The sequence below is a fragment of the Anopheles funestus genome, unplaced genomic scaffold (assembly GCF_943734845.2).
Source record: "Anopheles funestus unplaced genomic scaffold, idAnoFuneDA-416_04 scaffold_27_ctg1, whole genome shotgun sequence".
NCBI classification, from domain to species: domain Eukaryota; kingdom Metazoa; phylum Arthropoda; class Insecta; order Diptera; family Culicidae; genus Anopheles; species Anopheles funestus.
The window spans coordinates 101,247-115,551 of NW_026045358.1; the positions used below are offsets into that span (position 1 = coordinate 101,247).

General features: G+C 46.3%; 1 long non-coding RNA gene across 1 annotated transcript in view; it reads right to left on the reverse strand.

Annotated features, from left to right (window-relative positions):
* LOC125774548 (uncharacterized) overlaps nt 1-3,431 on the reverse strand; it is a 67,771-nt gene extending 64,340 nt beyond the window's left edge. Inside the window, exon 1 of the long non-coding RNA XR_007421036.1 lies at nt 3,297-3,431. This is a non-coding gene — a long non-coding RNA (uncharacterized LOC125774548). The remainder of the gene's footprint in view (nt 1-3,296) is intronic.
* Between the last annotated feature and the right edge of the window lie 10,874 nt (nt 3,432-14,305).

Here is a 14,305-nt window from a genome sequence, read left to right on the forward strand (position 1 = left end):
AGACACCTTAGCCAAGACACCTTAGCCAAGACACCTTAGCCAAGACACATTAGCCAAGACACATTAGCCAAGACACCTTAGCCAAGACACATTAGCCAAGACAACTTAGCCAAGACACCTTAGCCAAGACACATAAGCCAAGACACATTAGCCAAGACACCTTAGCCAAGACACATTAGCCAAGACACATTAGCCAAGACACATTAGCCAAGACACATTAGCCAAGACACCTTAGCCAAAACACCTTAGCCAAGACACCTTAGCCAAGACACCTTAGCCAAGACACCTTAGCCAAGACACATTAGCCGAGACACATTAGCCAAGACACATTAGCCAAGACACCTTAGCCAAGACACATTAGCCAAGACACATTAGCCAAGACACCTTAGCCAAGACACCTTAGCCAAGACACCTTAGCCAAGACACCTTAGCCAAGACACCTTAGCCAAGACACATTAGCCAAGACACATTAGCCAAGACACCTTAGCCAAGACACCTTAGCCAAGACACATTAGCCAAGACACCTTAGCCAAGACACCTTAGCCAAGACACCTTAGCCAAGACACATTAGCCAAGACACATTAGCCAAGACACCTTAGCCAAGACACATTAGCCAAGACACCTTAGCCAAGACACCTTAGCCAAGACACATTAGCCAAGACACATTAGCCAAGACACATTAGCCAAGACACCTTAGCCAAGACACCTTAGCCAAGACACATTAGCCAAGACACCTTAGCCAAGACACATTAGCCAAGACACCTTAGCCAAGACACCTTAGCCAAGACACATTAGCGAAGACACCTTAGCCAAGACACATTAGCCAAGACACCTTAGCCAAGACACATTAGCCAAGACACCTTAGCCAAGACACCTTAGCCAAGACACCTTAGCCAAGACACCTTAGCCAAGACACCTTAGCCAAGACACCTTAGCCAAGACACATTAGCCAAGACACATTAGCCAAGACACATTAGCCAAGACACATTAGCCAAGACACCTTAGCCATGACACCTTAGCCAAGACATCTTAGCCAAGACACATTAGCCAAGACACATTAGCCAAGACACCTTAACCAAGACACCTTAGCCAAGACACATTAGCCAAGACACCTTAGCCAAGACACATTAGCCAAGACACATTAGCCAAGACACCTTAGCCAAAACACCTTAGCCAAGTTACATTAGCCAAGACACATTAGCCAAGACACCTTAGCCAAGACACATTAGCGAAGACACCTTAGCCAAGACACCTTAGCCAAGACACATTAGCCAAGACACATTAGCCAAGACACCTTAGCCAAGACACCTTAGCCAAGACACCTTAGCCAAGACACCTTAGCAAAGACACATTAGCCAAGACACATTAGCCAAGACACATTAGCCAAGACACCTTAGCCAAGACACCTTAGCCAAGACACCTTAGCCAAGACACCTTAGCCAAGACACCTTAGCCAAGACACCTTAGCCAAGACACATTAGCCAAGACACATTAGCCAAGACACCTTAGCCAAGACACATTAGCCAAGACACCTTAGCCAAGACACCTTAGCCAAGACACATTAGCCAAGACACATTAGCCAAGACACATTAGCCAAGACACCTTAGCCAAGACACCTTAGCCAAGACACATTAGCCAAGACACCTTAGCCAAGACACATTAGCCAAGACACCTTAGCCAAGACACCTTAGCCAAGACACATTAGCGAAGACACCTTAGCCAAGACACATTAGCCAAGACACCTTAGCCAAGACACATTAGCCAAGACACCTTAGCCAAGACACCTTAGCCAAGACACCTTAGCCAAGACACCTTAGCCAAGACACATTAGCCAAGACACATTAGCCAAGACACATTAGCCAAGACACATTAGCGAAGACACCTTAGCCAAGACACATTAGCCAAGACACCTTAGCCAAGACACATTAGCCAAGACACCTTAGCCAAGACACCTTAGCCAAGACACCTTAGCCAAGACACCTTAGCCAAGACACCTTAGCCAAGACACCTTAGCCAAGACACCTTAGCCAAGTTACATTAGCCAAGACACATTAGCCAAGACACATTAGCCAAGACACATTAGCCAAGACACATTAGCCAAGACACCTTAGCCATGACACCTTAGCCAAGACATCTTAGCCAAGACACATTAGCCAAGACACATTAGCCAAGACACCTTAACCAAGACACCTTAGCCAAGACACATTAGCCAAGACACCTTAGCCAAGACACATTAGCCAAGACACCTTAGCCAAGACACCTTAGCCAAGTTACATTAGCCAAGACACCTTAGCCAAGACACATTAGCCAAGACACCTTAGCCAAGACACATTAGCGAAGACACCTTAGAAAAAACACCTTAGCCAAGACACATTAGCCAAGACACATTAGCCAAGACACCTTAGCCAAGACACCTTAGCCAAGACACCTTAGCCAAGACACCTTAGCCAAGACACCTTAGCCAAGACACCTTAGCCAAGACACCTTAGCCAAGACACCTTAGCCAAGACACCTTAGCCAAGACACATTAGCCAAGACACCTTAGCCAAGACACCTTAGCCAAGACACCTTAGCCAAGACACATTAGCCAAGACACATTAGCCAAGACACCTTAGCCATGACACCTTAGCCAAGACATCTTAGCCAAGACACATTAGCCAAGACACATTAGCCAAGACACCTTAACCAAGACACCTTAGCCAAGACACATTAGCCAAGACACCTTAGCCAAGACACATTAGCCAAGACACATTAGCCAAGACACCTTAGCCAAAACACCTTAGCCAAGTTACATTAGCCAAGACACATTAGCCAAGACACATTAGCCAAGACACCTTAGCCAAGACACATTAGCGAAGACACCTTAGCCAAGACACCTTAGCCAAGACACATTAGCCAAGACACATTAGCCAAGACACCTTAGCCAAGACACCTTAGCCAAGACACATTAGCCAAGACACCTTAGCCAAGACACCTTAGCCAAGTTACATTAGCCAAGACACCTTAGCCAAGACACATTAGCCAAGACACCTTAGCCAAGACACATTAGCGAAGACACCTTAGCCAAAACACCTTAGCCAAGACACATTAGCCAAGACACATTAGCCAAGACACCTTAGCAAACACACCTTAGCCAAGACACCTTAGCCAAGACACCTTAGCCAAGACACATTAGCCAAGACACCTTAGCCAAGACACCTTAGCCAAGACACCTTAGCCAAGACACCTTAGCCAAGACACATTAGCCAAGACACATTAGCCAAGACACATTAGCCAAGACACCTTAGCCATGACACCTTAGCCAAGACATCTTAGCCAAGACACATTAGCCAAGACACATTAGCCAAGACACCTTAGCCAAGACACCTTAGCCAAGACACCTTAGCCAAGACACATTAGCCAAAACACATTAGCCAAGACACATTAGCCAAGACACCTTAGCCAAAACACCTTAGCCAAGTTACATTAGCCAAGACACATTAGCCAAGACACATTAGCCAAGACACATTAGCCAAGTTACATTAGCCAAGACACCTTAGCCATGACACCTTAGCCAAGACATCTTAGCCAAGACACATTAGCCAAGACACATTAGCCAAGACACCTTAACCAAGACACCTTAGCCAAGACACATTAGCCAAGACACCTTAGCCAAGACACATTAGCCAAGACACCTTAGCCAAGACACCTTAGCCAAGTTACATTAGCCAAGACACCTTAGCCAAGACACATTAGCCAAGACACCTTAGCCAAGACACCTTAGCGAAGACACCTTAGCCAAAACACCTTAGCCAAGACACCTTAGCCAAGACACCTTAGCCAAGACACCTTAGCCAAGACACATTAGCCAAGACACATTAGCCAAGACACCTTAGCCAAGACACATTAGCCAAGACACCTTAGCCAAGACACCTTAGCCAAGACACCTTAGCCAAGACACATTAGCCAAGACACATTAGCCAAGACACCTTAGCCAAGACACCTTAGCCAAGACACCTTAGCCAAGACACCTTAGCCAAGACACATTAGCCAAGACACATTAGCCAAGACACATTAGCCAAGACACCTTAGCCAAGACACCTTAGCCAAGACACCTTAGCCAAGACACCTTAGCCAAGACACCTTAGCCAAGACACATTAGCCAAGACACATTAGCCAAGACACCTTAGCCAAGACACATTAGCCAAGACACCTTAGCCAAGACACCTTAGCCAAGACACATTAGCCAAGACACATTAGCCAAGACACATTAGCCAAGACACCTTAGCCAAGACACCTTAGCCAAGACACATTAGCCAAGACACCTTAGCCAAGACACATTAGCCAAGACACCTTAGCCAAGACACCTTAGCCAAGACACATTAGCGAAGACACCTTAGCCAAGACACATTAGCCAAGACACCTTAGCCAAGACACATTAGCCAAGACACCTTAGCCAAGACACCTTAGCCAAGACACCTTAGCCAAGACACCTTAGCCAAGACACATTAGCCAAGACACATTAGCCAAGACACCTTAGCCAAGACACCTTAGCCAAGACACCTTAGCCAAGACACCTTAGCCAAGACACCTTAGCCAAGACACATTAGCCAAGACACATTAGCCAAGACACATTAGCCAAGACACCTTAGCCAAGACACCTTAGCCAAGACACATTAGCCAAGACACCTTAGCCAAGACACCTTAGCCAAGACACATTAGCCAAGACACATTAGCCAAGACACATTAGCCAAGACACCTTAGCCAAGACACATTAGCGAAGACACCTTAGCCAAGACACCTTAGCCAAGACACATTAGCCAAGACACATTAGCCAAGACACCTTAGCCAAGACACCTTAGCCAAGACACCTTAGCCAAGACACCTTAGCCAAGACACCTTAGCCAAGACACATTAGCCAAGACACATTAGCCAAGACACCTTAGCCAAGACACCTTAGCCAAGACACCTTAGCCAAGACACCTTAGCCAAGACACCTTAGCCAAGACACATTAGCGAAGACACCTTAGCCAAGACACATTAGCCAAGACACATTAGCCAAGACACATTAGCCAAGACACCTTAGCCAAGACACCTTAGCCAAGACACCTTAGCCAAGACACCTTAGCCAAGACACCTTAGCCAAGACACGTTAGCCAAGACACATTAGCCAAGACACCTTAGCCAAGACACCTTAGCCAAGACACATTAGCCAAGACACCTTAGCCAAGACACATTAGCCAAGACACATTAGCCAAGACACCTTAGCCAAGACACATTAGCCAAGACACATTAGCCAAGACACCTTAGCCAAGACACATTAGCCATGACACCTTAGCCAAGACATCTTAGCCAAGACACATTAGCCAAGACACCTTAGCCAAGACACCTTAGCCAAGACACCTTAGCCAAGACACATTAGCCAAGACACATAAGCCAAGACACCTTAGCCAAGACACCTTAGCCAAGACACATTAGCCAAGACACATTAGCCAAGACACATTAGCCAAGACACCTTAGCCATGACACCTTAGCCAAGACATCTTAGCCAAGACACATTAGCCAAGACACATTAGCCAAGACACCTTAACCAAGACACCTTAGCCAAGACACATTAGCCAAGACACCTTAGCCAAGACACATTAGCCAAGACACATTAGCCAAGACACCTTAGCCAAGACACCTTAGCCAAGTTACATTAGCCAAGACACCTTAGCCAAGACACCTTAGCCAAGACACCTTAGCCAAGACACCTTAGCCAAGACACCTTAGCCAAGACACCTTAGCCAAGACACCTTAGCCAAGACACATTAGCCGAGACACATTAGCCAAGACACATTAGCCAAGACACCTTAGCCAAGACACCTTAGCCAAGACACCTTAGCCAAGACACCTTAGCCAAGACACCTTAGCCAAGACACATTAGCCAAGACACATTAGCCAAGACACCTTAGCCAAGACACATTAGCCAAGACACCTTAGCCAAGACACCTTAGCGAAGACACATTAGCCAAGACACATTAGCCAAGACACATTAGCCAAGACACCTTAGCCAAGACACCTTAGCCAAGACACATTAGCCAAGACACCTTAGCCAAGACACATTAGCCAAGACACCTTAGCCAAGACACCTTAGCCAAGACACATTAGCGAAGACACCTTAGCCAAGACATTAGACACCTTAGCCAAGACACATTAGCCAAGACACCTTAGCCAAGACACCTTAGCCAAGACACCTTAGCCAAGACACATTAGCCAAGACACCTTAGCCAAGACACCTTAGCCAAGACACATTAGCCAAGACACCTTAGCCAAGACACCTTAGCCAAGACACATTAGCCAAGACACATTAGCCAAGACACCTTAGCCAAGACACATTAGCGAAGACACCTTAGCCAAGACACCTTAGCCAAGACACATTAGCCAAGACACATTAGCCAAGACACCTTAGCCAAGACACCTTAGCCAAGACACCTTAGCCAAGACACCTTAGCCAAGACACCTTAGCCAAGACACATTAGCCAAGACACATTAGCCAAGACACATTAGCCAAGACACCTTAGCCAAGACACCTTAGCCAAGACACCTTAGCCAAGACACCTTAGCCAAGACACCTTAGCCAAGACACCTTAGCCAAGACACATTAGCCAAGACACATTAGCCAAGACACCTTAGCCAAAACACATTAGCCAAGACAACTTAGCCAAGACACCTTAGCCAAGACACATAAGCCAAGACACATTAGCCAAGACACCTTAGCCAAGACACATTAGCCAAGACACATTAGCCAAGACACCTTAGCCAAGACACCTTAGCCAAGACACCTTAGCCAAGACACCTTAGCCAAGACACCTTAGCCAAGACACCTTAGCCAAGACACCTTAGCCAAGACACATTAGCCAAGACACATTAGCCAAGACACCTTAGCCAAGACACATTAGCCAAGACACCTTAGCCAAGACACCTTAGCCAAGACACATTAGCCAAGACACATTAGCCAAGACACATTAGCCAAGACACCTTAGCCATGACACCTTAGCCAAGACATCTTAGCCAAGACACATTAGCCAAGACACATTAGCCAAGACACCTTAACCAAGACACCTTAGCCAAGACACATTAGCCAAGACACCTTAGCCAAGACACATTAGCCAAGACACATTAGCCAAGACACCTTAGCCAAGACACCTTAGCCAAGTTACATTAGCCAAGACACCTTAGCCAAGACACATTAGCCAAGACACCTTAGCCAAGACACATTAGCGAAGACACCTTAGCCAAAACACCTTAGCCAAGACACATTAGCCAAGACACATTAGCCAAGACACCTTAGCCAAGACACCTTAGCCAAGACACCTTAGCCAAGACACCTTAGCCAAGACACCTTAGCCAAGACACATTAGCCAAGACACATTAGCCAAGACACCTTAGCCAAGACACCTTAGCCAAGACACCTTAGCCAAGACACCTTAGCCAAGACACCTTAGCCAAGACACCTTAGCCAAGACACCTTAGCCAAGACACATTAGCCAAGACACATTAGCCAAGACACCTTAGCCAAGACACATTAGCCAAGACACCTTAGCCAAGACACCTTAGCCAAGACACATTAGCCAAGACACATTAGCCAAGACACCTTAGCCAAGACACCTTAGCCAAGACACATTAGCCAAGACACATTAGCCAAGACACATTAGCCAAGACACCTTAGCCATGACACCTTAGCCAAGACATCTTAGCCAAGACACATTAGCCAAGACACATTAGCCAAGACACATTAGCCAAGACACCTTAGCCAAGACACCTTAGCCAAGACACATTAGCCAAGACACCTTAGCCAAGACACCTTAGCCAAGACACCTTAGCCAAGACACATTAGCCAAGACACCTTAGCCAAGACACATTAGCCAAGACACATTAGCCAAGACACCTTAGCCAAGACACATTAGCCAAGACACCTTAGCCAAGACACATTAGCCAAGACACATTAGCCAAGACACCTTAGCCAAGACACCTTAGCCAAGTTACATTAGCCAAGACACCTTAGCCAAGACACATTAGCCAAGACACCTTAGCCAAGACACATTAGCGAAGACACCTTAGCCAAGACACCTTAGCCAAGACACCTTAGCCAAGACACATTAGCCAAGACACATTAGCCAAGACACATTAGCCAAGACACATTAGCCAAGACACATTAGCCAAGACACATTAGTAAAGACACCTTAGCCAAGACACCTTAGCCAAGACACATTAGTCAAGACACCTTAGCCAAGACACCTTAGCCAAGACACCTTAGCCAAGACACCTTAGCCAAGACACCTTAGCCAAGACAAATTAGCCAAGACTCCTTAGCCAAGACATCTAAGCCAAGACACCTTAGCCAAGACACATTAGCCAAGACACTTTAGCCGAGACACATTAGCCAAGACACATTAGCCAAGACACATTAGCGAAGACACCTTAGCCAAGACACATTAGCCAAGACACATTAGCCAAGACACCTTAGCCAAGACACATTAGCCAAGACACATTAGCCAAGACACCTTAGCCAAGACACCTTAGCCAAGACACATTAGCCAAGACACATTAGCTAAGACACCTTAGCCAAGACACCTTAGCCAAGACAACTTAGCCAAGACACATTAGCCAAGACACATTAGCCAAGACACCTTAGCCAAGACACCTTAGCCAAGACACCTTAGCCAAGACACATTAGCCAAGACACTTTAGCCGAGACACATTAGCCAAGACACATTAGCCAAGACACATTAGCGAAGACACCTTAGCCAAGACACATTAGCCAAGACACATTAGCCAAGACACCTTAGCCAAGACACATTAGCCAAGACACCTTAGCCAAGACACCTTAGCCAAGACACATTAGCCAAGACACATTAACCAAGACACATTAGCCAAGACACATTGGCCGACACATTAGCCAAGACACATTAGCGAAGACACATTAGCCAAGACACCTTAGCCAAGACACCTAAGCCAAGACACCTTAGCCAAGACACATTAGCCAAGACACCTTAGCCAAGACATCTTAGCCAAGACACCTTAGCCAAGACACATTAGCCAAGACACTTTAGCCGAGACACATTAGCCAAGACACATTAGCCAAGACACATTAGCCAAGACACCTTAGCCAAGACACATTAGCCAAGACACATTAGCCAAGACACCTTAGCCAAGACACATTAGCCAAGACACATTAGCCAAGACACCTTAGCCAAGACACCTTAGCCAAGACACATTAGCCAAGACACATTAGCCAAGACACCTTAGCCAAGACACCTTAGCCAAGACAACTTAGCCAAGACACATTAGCCAAGACACATTAGCCAAGACACCTTAGCCAAGACACCTTAGCCAAGACACATTAGCCAAGACACCTTAGCCAAGACACCTTAGCCAAGACACATTAGCCAAGACACTTTAGCCGAGACACATTAGCCAAGACACATTAGCCAAGACACATTAGCGAAGACACCTTAGCCATGACACCTTAGCCAAGACACCTTAGCCAAGACACCTTAGCCAAAACACATTAGCCAAGACACATAAGCCGAGACACATTAGCCAAGACACATTAGCCAAGACACATTAGCCAAGACACATTAGCCAAGACACCTTAGCCAAGACACATTAGCCGAGACACCTTAGCCAAGACACCTTAGCCAAGACACATTAGCCAAGACACATTAGCCGAGACACATTAGCCGAGACACATTAGCCAAGACACATTAGCCAAGCCACCTTAGCCAAGACACATTAGCCAAGACACCTTAGCCAAGACACCTTAGCCAAGACACATTAGCCAAGACACCTTAGCCAAGACCCATTAGCCAAGACACATTAGCCAAGACACATTAGCCAAGACACATTAGCCAAGACACCTTAGCCAAGACACATTAGCCAAGACACCTTAGCCAAGACACATTAGCTAAGACAGCTTAGCCAAGACACATTAGCCAAGACACATTAGCCAAGACACCTTAGCCAAGACACCTTAGCCAAGACACATTAGCCAAGACACCTTAGCCAAGACACATTAGCCAAGACACATTAGCCAAGACACCTTAGCCAAGACACATTAGCGAAGACACCTTAGCCAAGACACATTAGCCAAGACACCTTAGCCAAGACACCTTAGCCAAGACACATTAGCCAAGACACCTTAGCCAAGACACCTTAGCCAAGACACATTAGCCAAGACACCTTAGCCAAGACACATTAGCCAAGACACATTAGCCAAGACACATTAGCCAAGACACCTTAGCCAATACACCTTAGCCAAGACACCTTAGCCAAGACACATTAGCCAAGACACATTAGCCAAGACACATTAGCCAAGACACCTTAGCCAAGACACCTTAGCCAAGACACATTAGCGAAGACACCTTAGCCAAGACACATTAGTCAAGACACCTTAGCCAAGACACCTTAGCCAAGACACCTTAGCCAAGACAAATTAGCCAAGACTCCTTAGCCAAGACATCTAAGCCAAGACACCTTAGCCAAGACACATTAGCCAAGACACTTTAGCCGAGACACATTAGCCAAGACACATTAGCCAAGACACATTAGCGAAGACACCTTAGCCAAGACACATTAGCCAAGACACATTAGCCAAGACACCTTAGCCAAGACACATTAGCCAAGACACATTAGCCAAGACAACTTAGCCAAGACACATTAGCCAAGACACATTAGCCAAGACACATTAGCGAAGACACCTTAGCCAAGACACATTAGCCAAGACACATTAGCCAAGACACATTAGCCAAGACACCTTAGCCAAGACAACTTAGCCAAGACACATTAGCCAAGACACATTAGCCAAGACACCTTAGCCAAGACACCTTAGCCAAGACACCTTAGCCAAGACACATTAGCCAAGACACTTTAGCCGAGACACATTAGCCAAGACACATTAGCCAAGACACATTAGCGAAGACACCTTAGCCAAGACACATTAGCCAAGACACATTAGCCAAGACACCTTAGCCAAGACACATTAGCCAAGACACCTTAGCCAAGACACCTTAGCCAAGACACATTAGTCAAGACACCTTAGCCAAGACACCTTAACCAAGACACCTTAGCCAAGACACATTAGCCAAGACACATTAGCCAAGACACCTTAGCCAAGACACCTTAGCCAAGCCACATTAGCCAAGACACCTTAGCCAAGACACCTTAGCCAAGACACATTAGAAAAGACACATTAGCCAAGACACCTTAGCCAAGACACCTTAGCCAAGACACCTTAGCCAAGACACATTAGCCAAGATACCTTAGCCAAGACACATTAGCCAAGACACTTTAGCCGAGACACATTAGCAGAGACACATTAGCCAAGACACCTTAGCCAAGACACCTTAGCCAAGACACATTAGCCAAGACACCTTAGCCAAGACACATTAGCCAAGACACATTAACCAAGACACATTAGCCAAGACACATTGGCCGACACATTAGCCAAGACACATTAGCGAAGACACATTAGCCAAGACACCTTAGCCAAGACACCTTAGCCAAGACACCTTAGCCAAGACAAATTAGCCAAGACTCCTTAGCCAAGACATCTTAGCCAAGACACCTTAGCCAAGACACATTAGCCAAGACACTTTAGCCGAGACACATTAGCCAAGACACATTAGCCAAGACACATTAGCGAAGACACCTTAGCCAAGACACATTAGCCAAGACACATTAGCCAAGACACCTTAGCCAAGACACATTAGCCAAGACACATTAGCCAAGACACCTTAGCCAAGACACCTTAGCCAAGACACATTAGCCAAGACACATTAGCCAAGACACCTTAGCCAAGACACCTTAGCCAAGACAACTTCGCCAAGACACATTAGCCAAGACACATTAGCCAAGACACCTTAGCCAAGACACCTTAGCCAAGACACATTAGCCAAGACACCTTAGCCAAGACACATTAGCCAAGACACCTTAGCCAAGACACATTAGCCAAGACACTTTAGCCGAGACACATTAGCCAAGACACATTAGCCAAGACACATTAGCCAAGACACCTTAGCCATGACACCTTAGCCATGACACCTTAGCCAAGACACCTTAGCCAAAACACATTAGCCAAGACACATAAGCCGAGACACATTAGCCAAGACACATTAGCCAAGACACATTAGCCAAGACACATTAGCCAAGACACCTTAGCCAAGACACATTAGCCGAGACACCTTAGCCAAGACACCTTAGCCAAGACACATTAGCCAAGACACATTAGCCGAGACACATTAGCCGAGACACATTAGCCAAGCCACCTTAGCCAAGACACATTAGCCAAGACACATTAGCCAAGACACCTTAGCCAAGACACCTTAGCCAAGACACATTAGCCAAGACACCTTAGCCAAGACACATTAGCCAAGACACATTAGCCAAGACACATTAGCCAAGACACTTTAGCCAAGACACCTTAGCCAAGACACATTAGCCAAGACACCTTAGCCAAGACACATTAGCCAAGACACCTTAGCCAAGACACATTAGCCAAGACACATTAGCCAAGACACCTTAGCCAAGACACCTTAGCCAAGACACATTAGCCAAGACACCTTAGCCAAGACACATTAGCCAAGACACATTAGCCAAGACACCTTAGCCAAGACACCTTAGCCAAGACACATTAGCGAAGACACCTTAGCCAAGACACATTAGCCAAGACACCTTAGCCAAGACACCTTAGCCAAGACACATTAGCCAATACACTTTAGCCTAGACACATTAGCCAAGACACATTAGCCCAGACACCTTAGCCAAGACACCTTAGCCAAGACACCTTAGCCAAGACACATTAGCCAAGACACATTAGCCAAGACACCTTAGCCAATACACATTAGCCAAGACACATTAGCCAAGACACCTTAGCCAAGACACCTTAGCCAAGACAACTTAGCCAAGACACATTAGCCAAGACACATTAGCCAAGACACCTTAGCTAAGACACCTTAGCCAAGACACCTTAGCCAAGACACCTTAGCCAAGACACATTAGCCAAGACACTTTAGCCGAGACACATTAGCCAAGACACATTAGCCAAGACACATTAGCGAAGACACCTTAGCCATGACACCTTAGCCATGACACCTTAGCCAAGACACCTTAGCAAAAACACATTAGCCAAGACACATAAGCCGAGACACATTAGCCAAGACACATAAGCCAAGACACATTAGCCAAGACACATTAGCCAAGACACCTTAGCCAAGACACATTAGCCGAGACACCTTAGCCAAGACACCTTAGCCAAGACACATTAGCCAAGACACATTAGCCGAGACACATTAGCCAAGCCACCTTAGCCAAGACACATTAGCCAAGACACATTAGCCAAGACACCTTAGCCAAGACACCTTAGCCAAGACACATTAGCCAAGACACCTTAGCCAAGACACATTAGCCAAGACACATTAGCCAAGACACATTAGCCAAGACACATTAGCCAAGACACCTTAGCCAAGACACATTAGCCAAGACACCTTAGCCAAGACACATTAGCCAAGACACCTTAGCCAAGACACATTAGCCAAGACACATTAGCCAAGACACCTTAGCCAAGACACCTTAGCCAAGACACATTAGCCAAGACACCTTAGCCAAGACACATTAGCCAAGACACATTAGCCAAGACACCTTAGCCAAGACACCTTAGCCAAGACACATTAGCGAAGACACCTTAGCCAAGACACATTAGCCAAGACACCTTAGCCAAGACACCTTAGCCAAGACACATTAGCCAATACACTTTAGCCTAGACACATTAGCCAAGACACATTAGCCCAGACACCTTAGCCAAGACACCTTAGCCAAGACACCTTAGCCAAGACACATTAGCCAAGACACCTTAGCCAAGACACATTAGCCAAGACACCTTAGCCAAGACACCTTAGCCAAGACACCTTAGCCAAGACACATTAGCCAAGACACATTAGCCAAGACACATTAGCCAAGACACCTTAGCCAAGACACCTTAGCCAAGACACCTTAGCCAAGACACATTAGCCAAGACACATTAGCCAAGACACCTTAGCCAAGACACATTAGCGAAGACACCTTAGCCAAGACACATTAGCCAAGACACATTAGCCAAGACACCTTAGCCAAGACACCTTAGCCAAGACACATTAGCCAAGACGCCTTAGCCAAGACACATTAGCCAAGACACATTAGCCAAGACACCTTAGCCAAGACACATAAGCCGAGACACCTTAGCCAAGACACCTTAGCCAAGACACATTAGCCAAGACACATTAGCCAAGACACCTTAGCCAAGACACCT